This window comes from Patella vulgata, chromosome 7 (genome assembly GCF_932274485.2).
Source record: "Patella vulgata chromosome 7, xgPatVulg1.2, whole genome shotgun sequence".
Lineage (NCBI taxonomy): Eukaryota > Metazoa > Mollusca > Gastropoda > Patellidae > Patella > Patella vulgata.
The window spans coordinates 59427107-59438600 of NC_065885.2; the positions used below are offsets into that span (position 1 = coordinate 59427107).

At 37.6% G+C, this 11494-nt stretch overlaps 1 protein-coding gene across 1 annotated transcript in view; it reads right to left on the reverse strand.

Moving 5' to 3' along the window:
• LOC126827498 (plexin-B) overlaps positions 1-9294 on the reverse strand; it is a 310132-nt gene extending 300838 nt beyond the window's left edge. The window contains exon 1 of the mRNA XM_056102566.1: positions 9279-9294. The gene's annotated coding sequence lies outside the window, so the exon portion shown is untranslated. The remainder of the gene's footprint in view (positions 1-9278) is intronic.
• Positions 9295-11494: the final 2200 nt, after the last annotated feature.

Consider the following 11494-nt stretch of genomic DNA (forward strand, 5'->3'; position numbering starts at 1 on the left):
ATAGTCATCTTGGCTAATGTATACTGAACTCTAACAGAATATAATATTACCACCGGTTCCTCTTATACGGTGAATGTCTCCACTTGGACTGTGAATGCCCTGAATCGGGTCTAAGCAATATTTTCATTAGATATCTTTTGATTTGATCGTAGTGCGGGCCGAGAAAGTTCCCATGGTATCTTTTTAGCATGGTTTCCCCTTGTCAGTCCTAAGAGCTGTGTCTAGTTGTCAAATCGTTACAAAAATTGAGATTCCGGTCAATGTAAAAGAGCAGCGAAAATGCAGTTGTCGGATAAATTTCCCTCATTCTACATTGCATGGTATATTATATATGCTCATCTTCATTGGTGGGTACAGAAAAGTAGGAAGGAGGACAAGGGTCAACGTACAGTCATTTGGATGGGACCAAAGCCTGAGGTCCCGTGTACACACGTAATAAACACAAAAACATGAAACACAATTACTATTTTAACTAAGGCAACATTTTGTTGAGGGTTCTCTCTCAACGATCATGCGCTTTTTAATGCTGAGAGAACCCTTTACAAAATGTTGCTTTTATTAAAATAGTAAGAGTGTTCCATGTCATTTTTTTGTGTTTATTATTATAAAACAAGATATCTTACAGGATGGGGGGAGGATGGCCGAATGGTTAGCACATGCGCACTGTATCATAAGGTCTGTCATTGAGTCAACTGGCGTGGTTTTGATTCCTCGGTTGTACGTGTCAAGGAGTAGGGTCCCCTGTCCTCCGGTTTCCTCCCACTGCTAAAGACCGCTATGCACAAGCGAATTATTGAAATAAAATAAAACCATATGTTAGTCCTGTAATGACCTGGTTTGTTTTCTTTGATAGCCATTTAGTAATTGAACATATTAACACAAGGTACAATTTCATGGATACACAATTACTGAGTTTGATACTAAGCGACGTTTCGACAAGGATACTCTCGTCTTTATCGTATATATACTACAAAGATAATAATCAGATGCAATTAAAGCTTAACACCTTATAATGACCCCCTAATCAAAGGTGTTAAGCTTTAATTGCATCTGATTATTATCTTTGTTGCATATTCTGTATATATATTTGTCCACAATTCACTATTTGTATCATTTGCTTGATAAAGACGAGAGTATCCTCATCAAAATGTCGCTTAGTATTAAACTCAGTAATTGTGTATCCATAAAATTGTACTTGTGTTGACCTGGTTTGCGTTGAGTGAACGTTAAACCCCAATTCTCTTACAGGACATCTCAATATATGATTTAATGACATTAAGGTTATATATATATATATTTTCATGTATGTATATGACAACTCAGTATTCGTTGTTTTTATACTTTAGTTGTTTTGGGGGATATATAAAACTCAGTAAGATAAGATTATTTACAACAATCACGTTCTTAATGGCATCAACTACTTGTTGCTAATTGCACGAAGGTCTATGTGTATCAAAATGCCTGGGGTATATTAGAAGAAATTCTATATAATGAATAGAATATTCAATTGTCTTTATAAATAACACAATTCATTATATTTGAAAGTAATATGCCACAGGGGTATTTTGTGTTGAAGACAATACAATCTTCTTTGGGTAAAAATCTTGTATAAATTTGAAGTGATGAATTAGACATGATTTTATCCTCAATAATGACTAGAAGTATCCTGGATTATTGCTCCTTGATCATGATCTCAGAAAAAAAAACTTGTCTCAGATTCTTCAGTTAACAGAGAGAGAGAGAGAGAGAGAGAGAGAGAGAGTGAAATAGTGTTTAACGTCCACTCAATATAAACTAAGTCATTTTGGGACCAACATATGGTTCAATTTTATTTCAATAATTCGCTTGCACTCAGGGGTCTATAGCAGTGGGAGGCAACCGGACGACCTGGAAAGACGATCCTCCTCTTTGGCGAAAAATCAAGGTCTCAGGTACACATTGACGTGCACGTAAAAGATCCCTTGACAGTTGTATTTCTATATAAAAGTAGGCCGTAGCACCCCTGTCCAGGCAAAATTTCCCTCATAGCACACTGTATGGCGTATGCCCGTCTTTATTAGCCCAGATCTGAGCAGAACAGTAGGATGTTAAACCCCATTTCATTTCATTTCATTTCCATTATAATAATTCTAAAAACCTTGTTCAGATTATAAATATTAACATTCACAGCTACATATCTTGAGTGCGCGTAAAGATCCATCCGAAATTTTTTTTTTAAAAATACATCATCTTGAACTATCTAAATAAAATCTATGTCTAAATAATGCTAATCAAGATGGAAAACAGACAAGCACAATATAAAAAATTCTTCCTTCAATTCATCTGCTCTAGCGAATTGATCAACTTACATTGGGTATAGGACCTGATTAATATGTAGTGTTGGTTTGTGTTTGGTATCTCTGGGAATTGTCAACCAGAAAGGTCTTAATACTATTATGTTCCACGACCCGAGACTCTGTCACTTAGAGATTTAATAAAGCACCATGGGAACTCAAGAGTAACACAATCAAATGTTTTATTCAGGACATATTTATTCGTACAATTGCTCGTAAAACCACCAGAGACATACTGGCAACTCCAACATTCTGATTGTGTAATCATAAACAACTTTCATTTGAGTTTTTTTTTTTTTTAGTATTTTGTTTTGTTTGTATACCAATAAATCTATTCATAACAAAACACAACACAAGGTACCGGAGAACACCCACAAGGTTGGACAGGCGACCCTTTTCACTTACAACCCGGGATTCGAAACCATGCCAGTTGACTCAATGACAGGCTTTATGATACAGCATGCACGTGCTAACCATTCGGCCATCCAACCCACCCACCCCCTTACGAATAAAGAACCAATAATTCTGTATGAGTAAAAATGTGATTAGACCAGGAACCAAATCTTAAGACTTTCAAAATCTGAAATTTTCTGGAGGTTGCTCATGTGGCCAAAAATGAGAGAGAGGGGGGGGGGGTAAAGTCATCTGACATAAACTAGGTCATTTCAAGACTAACGCATGTTTCAATTTTATTTCAATAAGACGACCCTACTCCTTGTCACGTACAACCGGGGAATCAAAACCACGCCAGTTGACTCAATGACAGACCTTTGTGATACTGCACGCACATGCTAGCCATTCCACATCATGTTGAAATTTAAGTGCTTTATAATTGTGTAGAAACTGGCACACTATTTCAATTGCCAAAGGAAGTACTTGATCCCTGTAGCACCCCCTTATGCCTCAAACACCCGTTTATGCTTATACTTTTGTCTGGAGAGAGAGAGAGAGAGAGAGAGAGAGAGAGAGAGAGGTGGGGTTTAATGTCCACTTCACACAAACTAAGTCATTTCGGGACTAAGATATGGTTCAATTTTATTTCAATAATTCGCTTGTGTGTAAGGGTCTTTAGCATCCCTTTATAATTATACTATCTGTCTAGTGATGGACATTCATGTTGCAATTCAGGTGCTCTATAACTGTTTTATAGCATTTCAATAGAACCCATGTCTACCCTTAATTTAATTGTCATTTGATTGGTTAGTGAATACATACAATTCTCCTGTTCATTCTCTGCCTTATAATTTAATTTGTGTTGAAGACTGACCAGGTCTTGGCAGGTGCCCTATTAGATAAATAACAGACATTTATTTGCTGATGCTATTATCATTACACAAATGACTGTCTGAATTTACTGGAGTATAAAGTACCATAAAAAGTTGTGTGAAAAGTTGTATCAGGCATGGTAGGAATTATAAGCATACTCTGCCCCAGACACAACACACACACACACTCATCAGAAAAATCAGACAGATGACAAAATTACTGGAGTATAAAGTACAGTACCATAAAAAAACTAAGTGAAAAATCACAACAGGTCTTGTAGGAATGGTATGCCTTCTCTACACCAGACAGAACGCGATACTCAACAGCAGTATCAGACAAATGACTACAGTATAAAATACTATAAAAAGCTGAGTGAAAAGTCGCATCAGGTCCTCTAAGAGTTGTAAGCAAATTTACACAAGTATAACGTACTATAAAATGCTGTGTGAAAAGTCGCATCAGGCATGGTAGGAATTATAAGCATACTCTGTCCCAGACACAACACACACAAAAACAGTACAAGACAAATGACTGTCTGAATTTACTAGAGTAAACTATGGTCCTAGATTGGTTCAGAACCGACATTATATTATATAGACCGCATTTATGGATTAAGACTGGTAATTAATGTACATTATTTACAGTAATTCCCTTTTTGTCTACTTATCCTTACCCCACCCACTCCTTTCTGTTTGCATGGCCAATTTTTGTTGACTTTTAGATCTTGAATCAAGGAAGAGAGTTTGAATTTACATTTTCTGACAGCTCTTTTGAGAAATATTCATGATTTTGAGGTGGACGGATCAGGAAGTAAACAAACACGAATTAGAAAAATCACCTACAAAAATGACGCCACAGCCTATAAGATCCCTTAAATCATATATAGAAAAAAAATTGAGATGGTCACCCCCCTTCAATATTTTTATCAGATAATTGTGACATGGTTGCCTCTTTGTGGTAATAAGCATTGAGATCATTAGAAAGTTCAAAATAATATTACAGGCCAAGAAATTTCAAGGATTTAATGTTGAAGTCAATGGGGAGAGAATTAGTGGTCTGAACCCTGATAGACAGCCCAATGTGGAATAAACCCTCCTGTTCCACTGTACCATGTATAAATGAATGAAAATTATCAAATCACACAATGGTATTCAATAGTCAAAAGTCATGGATTAACCAGTTCATATGTCATAGATTTAACAGTGAAGTTTTAACTGAGGAGAAAATTAGTGGTCTTAATCCTGAAAGACCACCAACATCTGGCATAAACACTCATGCACCACTGTAACCTGTATAAATTAATTAAAATTATCAAATCACACAATGGTACAAGGAAGTTAAAAGTCAAGAGGCATGGATTATATATGTCATTGTATTTACAATTATATACATACATACATACATACATCTATATCTAGAGACCACACAACAAGTAGTAGCATATGGATTCAGCATTTCATTATCTTTAAACATATAAATACCTTGTCTTTATCTCACAACAAACAAGGTGGCCCTTTAATTTATACCCATATTACACATTTCTCCTCTACCTGCCAAAGTCTTAAAGATGCACCTAAACCACAAATCCATTGTCTCCAAAACATGATCAAGATGAAATGAAATGAGATGGGGTTTAACATCCTACTGTTCTACACAGGCTGGGATAATAAAGATGTGCATATGCCATGCAGTGTGCTATGTGTGACATTTTGCCCTGACAGTGGTACGAAGGCCTACTCTTATATCAAATTCCAACTGTCAAGGGTTCTTTTATGTGCACGCCAATGTGTAAATGTAACCTTAGTTTTTTGTCCCTTGTCAGGCCCACCTGTTCTGCACCATAATTAACAAGGGGATATGATCAAAATCAACATCCAAAACATCAGAAGTGGTATCAGATATTCTGGCCAGCCCCAGGAGTTACAGTGGCTCACAAATCTTTAGGTTCCGGTTCTAATTAGGTTTTGGTCAATAAAGTTCTTCAAAACTTTCACGTAAGCTTTCCCCTTGTCAGTGGTACAAGTCCAAAGACCATGCAAGAAAAAGTGTCTACCTGTTCTAATGCTTCAAAAAACTGAGGTCCCCTATATACAGTTGGCAGCATATTAAACATCCCTTGATCCTTGGAAATTGAAAGAAGAATAGGTCATAGGGTCTCTGTCCGAGCATATTTTCAGATCGAACGCAGGACCTCTGTGTTAGTGAACTGGAGACATACACACCGAGCCACGGTGGCTCCCCATTAACAGACTTTAAAGCATTGTACATTACAAAAGATTATGATAATGATTTTCATAATAATATTTACTCCAGCGAACTAAACAGTCAAGATTGGTCTTTGCCTGCACATCAACCCCTCTTCTTTCATGTGACTGGGGGTTTCTCGGAAACTTTCATCACCCATGCAGTAGATCTTTACCTCCCACATCAACCCCTCTTCTTTCATGTGACTCAGGGGTTTCTCAGAAACATTCATCACCCATGCAGTAAATCTTTAAATATTTACTGGTTTTCAAATGATAAAATCTATAGTGTTTATAGCCAATCTTTTACATAACCTGTTTATCAATTTCCCAAGTCAGATATAAACCATTTATGTAAACTTCTTGATTTGTGAATTAATGAAAGAAGAGAATCGATGGAGCAGGATTATATAATATATATGAATCAAAACAGCTTATTATGTGTCATAGAGGGAAAGCCACAGTGGTTCAGTGAGGTGAGCTGTAAACTTCTTGATTTGTAAATTAATGAACGAAGAGAATCGAAGGGTGGGACTTTTACAATACTAAAAAAGGCTTATGTGTAATACGGTGGTCGAGGCTGGGGGTACGGGCAATTCATCCCCAGACAACTTGTCCCCTGACAATTCGTTCCCGGACAATTCGTCCCCAAGGACTATTTGTCCCCGGACAATTTGCCCCCAGACTATTCGTCCTCAGATAATTCATCCCCGGACAATTCGTCCCCTAGGTCTATTCGTCCCCTAGGACTATTCGTTCTACATGTTTTTGAAGGCCAAATGAAGGAAGAAATTAGTAGTCCCCTGAAGACTACATTTTTACTGGCAATTCTGAAATCCCTCAGTTTATATACATTCATATTACAGTATTATATGCGTTGCGACCCACTTTTGTCAATTTCTAGGTCCATGGGAACGAATAGTCCTAGGGGACAAATAGTCCTAGGGGACGAATAGTCCGGGGATGAATTATCCTTAGGGACGAATTGTCTGGGGACAAATTGTCCGGGGACGAATTGTTCAGGGATGAATTGTCCTAGAGCCCGAGGCTGGGGGGGGGGGGCACAGTGACTCATTGAATAATGCACTGCCCCACTAACCAGGAGGTATCAGGTTTGATCCTAGTATTGGCCAAGAAAGTTCACTTGACTTTTCAGTGTGGTTTCTCCATGCCAGTGGTGTAGGAGGACATAGTGTCTAATTGTTCGGATCAGATTAAAGATCAAGGTCCTGTGTACACGTTAATGTGCATGGTGCATGTAAGAACATGGTTTGAACGACTTTCTGAGATTTTAAACCCCATCTCTAGTACCTTGTACAGTCAAAATGTCTTTTACTCTTTCAGGAACACGTTACCATTTCTTTTGAGACAAACATGGTTAATTTTTATTCTAAGGTAACATTTCCAAGACTAGAGAGAGAAAGAGAGAGAGAGAGAGAGAGAGAGAGAGAGAGAGAGAGAGAGAGGGGGTCTTTAACGTCCACTCGGCACAAACTAGGTCATTTCGGAACTAACACATAGTTCAATTTTATTTAAATAATTCACTTGTTTTAGCAGTGCAAGAAAACCTGATTACTTGGAGAAAACCCAGAAGGTTGGACAGGCGACCTACTCCTTGTCACGTAAAAGCGGGGGAATTGAAACCATGCTACTTGGCTCAATGACTACCCAACCTCTCTTGAAATCCTACTGTCAAGAATTCTTAGTGTGCGTGCTGATCTGTACAAAGGTGGCACAACTACTGCAATCCCCAACTTTTAGTTGCACAGATGTATTTAAACTCAAAATGTTCCTTTAACATACATGTTGGCATGGTATATATTTTTGTTATCTTGTACACACATTAATCTTATTGTTTAAAATGACCTAGAGATCCCATGAGATCCCAATCCTTATTAGAATAAAAACTTATTATGGATTACTGGTTGGTTTCTTCATCAGTTTACATGTAATATGTCAGTTGACATCAAATAACGCATTTGTCATCGAACGGAATAACTTAATTCTCAAGTCTACATAAACCAATACCTTAACCCATATAACTGTTCAAGAAAGAATACAGCATCCCTAGACCACCGATGCACAGAAGAGAGCACAGAAGAGAGCGAGAGAGAGAGATGCAAAGGAGAGAGAGAGAGAGAGAGAGAGAGAGAGATGGTTTAACACCCATTGTTTGTTGGTAGAGATCTTTAGCCATGGAAAGAATCCGGAAGACCCAGGGAAAACCCATAAGATTGGGCAGGCAATCATATCATGTACAAGTGTGGAATCGAATCCACGCCACTTATGATCTAAAGTTTTACATGAAACTTTAATTAATCCTACATTATGGGGGTGGGGTATCATTGTGTTTTGCTTATGGACAGGTGTAATGTATGAGAAAGGGTATGCTTCCTTTTATTTTAACACCCAACTAAATCTTAGTTATATGAGGAGAGAGAGAGAGAAATTGGGTTTAATGTCCACTCAACACAAACTAGGTCATTTCGGGACTAACACATGGTTCAATTTTATTTCAATAATTCGCTTGTGCGTATGGGTATTTAGCAGTGGGAGGAAACCGGATGACCCGGAGAAACCCATGAGGATGGACAGGCGACCCTACTCCTTGTCACATACAACCGGGGAATCGAAACCGCACCAGTTGACTCAATGACAGACCGTATGATACAGCACGCGCGTGCTAACCATTCCACCATCCAAACCCCCACCAATAATTATTTGAGCTGTGGAAAGAATCCGGACGACCCAGGGAAAATCCATGACATTAGGCAGGCAACCTTATGTACAAGTGTGGAATCGAATCCACGCCACTTATGATCTAAAGTTTTACATGAACCTTTAATTAACCCTACATTATTGGGGTGGGGTATCATTGTGTTTTGCTTATGGACAGGTGTAATGTATGAGAAAGGGTATGCTTCCTTTTATTTTAACACCCAACTAAATCTTAGTTATATGAGGAGAGAGAGAGAGAAATTGGGTTTAACGTCCACTCGACACAAACTAGGTCATTTCGGGACTAACACATGGTTCAATTTTATTTCAATAAATCGCTTGCGCATATGGGTATTTAGCAGTGGGAGGAAACCGGATGACCCGGAGAAAACCCATGAGGTTGGACATGCGACCCTACTTCATTTTGAGTGAAGCCTGTATTATTACATGTATAGCACAGTGGACGCTTACATGTATGGTTGGCGATGTTTGGAAACTAATTCTTAAATTGTTTGGCTATCAAAAGAATGTTTATTTACAGTAAGTGATTTTATAAACAGTGGGCATTATCCAAGGATATTACAAGTAACAAAATGTCTCAATTAATTTGCATATTTAATATTAAGTATGATTAAAAACTGATAAATGAAGACGATTTATTCTGGTTCGTGTAGACTTAGACTTATGGCCGCTTTAGATCACTTAAACTCGAACTTACCTTATATATAGATATATATTATATCTGAACATTAAATAATAAAATTCCTTTCAATCGCCACTTGACGTAGCTTGTTGAATAATTCACATATATGGCAATTAGTAAAACTTTTACACTTGAACAAGTCACATGCCAAGATATGTAGACGATTTGTAGCCAGGAAAAGTGGCTTTCGATGGTAAGAGGAAAACGAACACTTGACAACCCAGACAAAAAAATTATAAGTCTTTTTCCTAAATACTTATAAGATTCTCGCTACAGAAACCTCTGTAGTGATATTACCAGACGGTGTGTGTGCACGGTGGGAAAATGTCAATTTTTATCTTCCTCCGTCTGCTCTGCCAAGATAAACAGACAAGGCAGGTGAAACTGAGGGTGAGGGACCGACAGTGTGGGTCTAAAATTGGCGGAGTTTGGGGGGATGGCGAACAGGTAGTTTAGTTAGGGGTTTGTCAATAACAAGATCATGCCACAGCACACACATACCAACAGGATTCAAAGACTATTGTTTAGTTGTTTAATTAACAAATCAACGCACAGGATATTTACGTGTTTCTTTTACTCCACAGTCAATGCAAAATGTGGACATTATCTTTCACTCTTTTACTTTGAAGCCAAGAAAAGAACAACGTTTTACGAAATTTTTTGTCGTTAAAAAAAAGTCGGGGAAATCTCTAGTGTGTTATTCATACACTTCTTGTTTACCAGGTCATGACAACTTTTTGAACTGTCATTTGGCCTATAAATTTTAGGAATTCTTTAATAAAATCAATTTTAATTGAATGTCTGCGATACCAATCAGTACATATTTCGAACAACATATAATTTTTCATGACTTAATCCATGTTTGTAAGTACTGAAATTTTATATTTAAAAAAAAAAAAAAAATTAAAATAAAGATTAACGGTAGATAATCTCCCAGCTTAACTAGAATCGATCAAATTAATAAGAAGACCATCAGAAGTTTTTACTCAACACTATATACCGGTAGGTGACACGGACTTCTTTACATCGCCTGCACAGCGCTTTCTAAATCATTCATTCACTGATGCAATTTAAGTCATACAGAGATAAATGATGGGGTTTATAAAATGTCCCCTACTTGCAAGCGGATTATTGAAATAAAATTGAAACACATTTTACTTGGGAGCCATGGTGGCTCAGTGAGAAAGACACTGGCTCGCTAACCAGGAGGTCTCGGGTTGCTCACAGTGTTAGCCAAGAAAGTTCCTCAGGATTTTCTGGCATGGTGGGTCTGACAAGGAACAATGTCGAGATGTTTGGATGGTGGAAGAAAAAGGTGCTGTGTACACAAAGGCATGCAGGTAAAAGAACCCTTGACAGTTACGATTCGAAATAAGAGTAGGTCATAGTGCTGCTGTCTGGGCAAAATTTCCTTCTTAGCACACTATATGGTGCAGAACAGTAGGATGTTAAACCCACTTCCATTTCATATAATAGCTGTCTTTAAATAGTTTGTGTCAAGTGGATGTTAAAACCCAATCTCTCTCTCTCTTTCTTTCTTCCCCTCCCCCATTCTTAAGAACCAGGTGTAAAACCCCATCTCCCTGCCTGCCTCCCTCTCTTCTCTCTCTGATCCAAGAACCAGGTGTGACCGTCATACCTGGTATCTGTTTTGTGTTTTACCTGTACTAATTATTGTTAATTAGTAATTGATACTATGTTTGTGATAAACATTGATAGTTTGTTGAGTGTTGTATTAACAAACATGGGACAGTAACTAGTTGAAATACCATGAGACGAGTGAGATCGATGGCCGGTATTGTTGTGGATGATACTAGATACCTACCACATGATACACCAGCCAATTTCTACTACAAAAATTGATACAATAGATTTTTTGTTTTTGCAAACAAACGTTTTGTTATAACCAGCTTTTTGGTTCTCAAGACTTGTATGATAACAATCTAACATGACCCTTTAAACAATGTAAGTATCATGTAGGCTAAATGGCAGGAACATGCCAAAAACGATAAAATCCTTAATTAAAGAAAGACAATATTTGCCTATTAATATAAATGACTTGAATTGAAATAAGAGTTTAACGTCCTACTGTTCTAAACAAACCAGGTGCCATGCAGTGTGCTTTGAGGGAAAGTTGCCTGGCAGAATTCCATGAGGGAAATTTTGCTCGGACTATGAGAGGCTCTTTTATGGGCACATCAACATTTTTTTTTTTAGGTTTTTCACAAGCA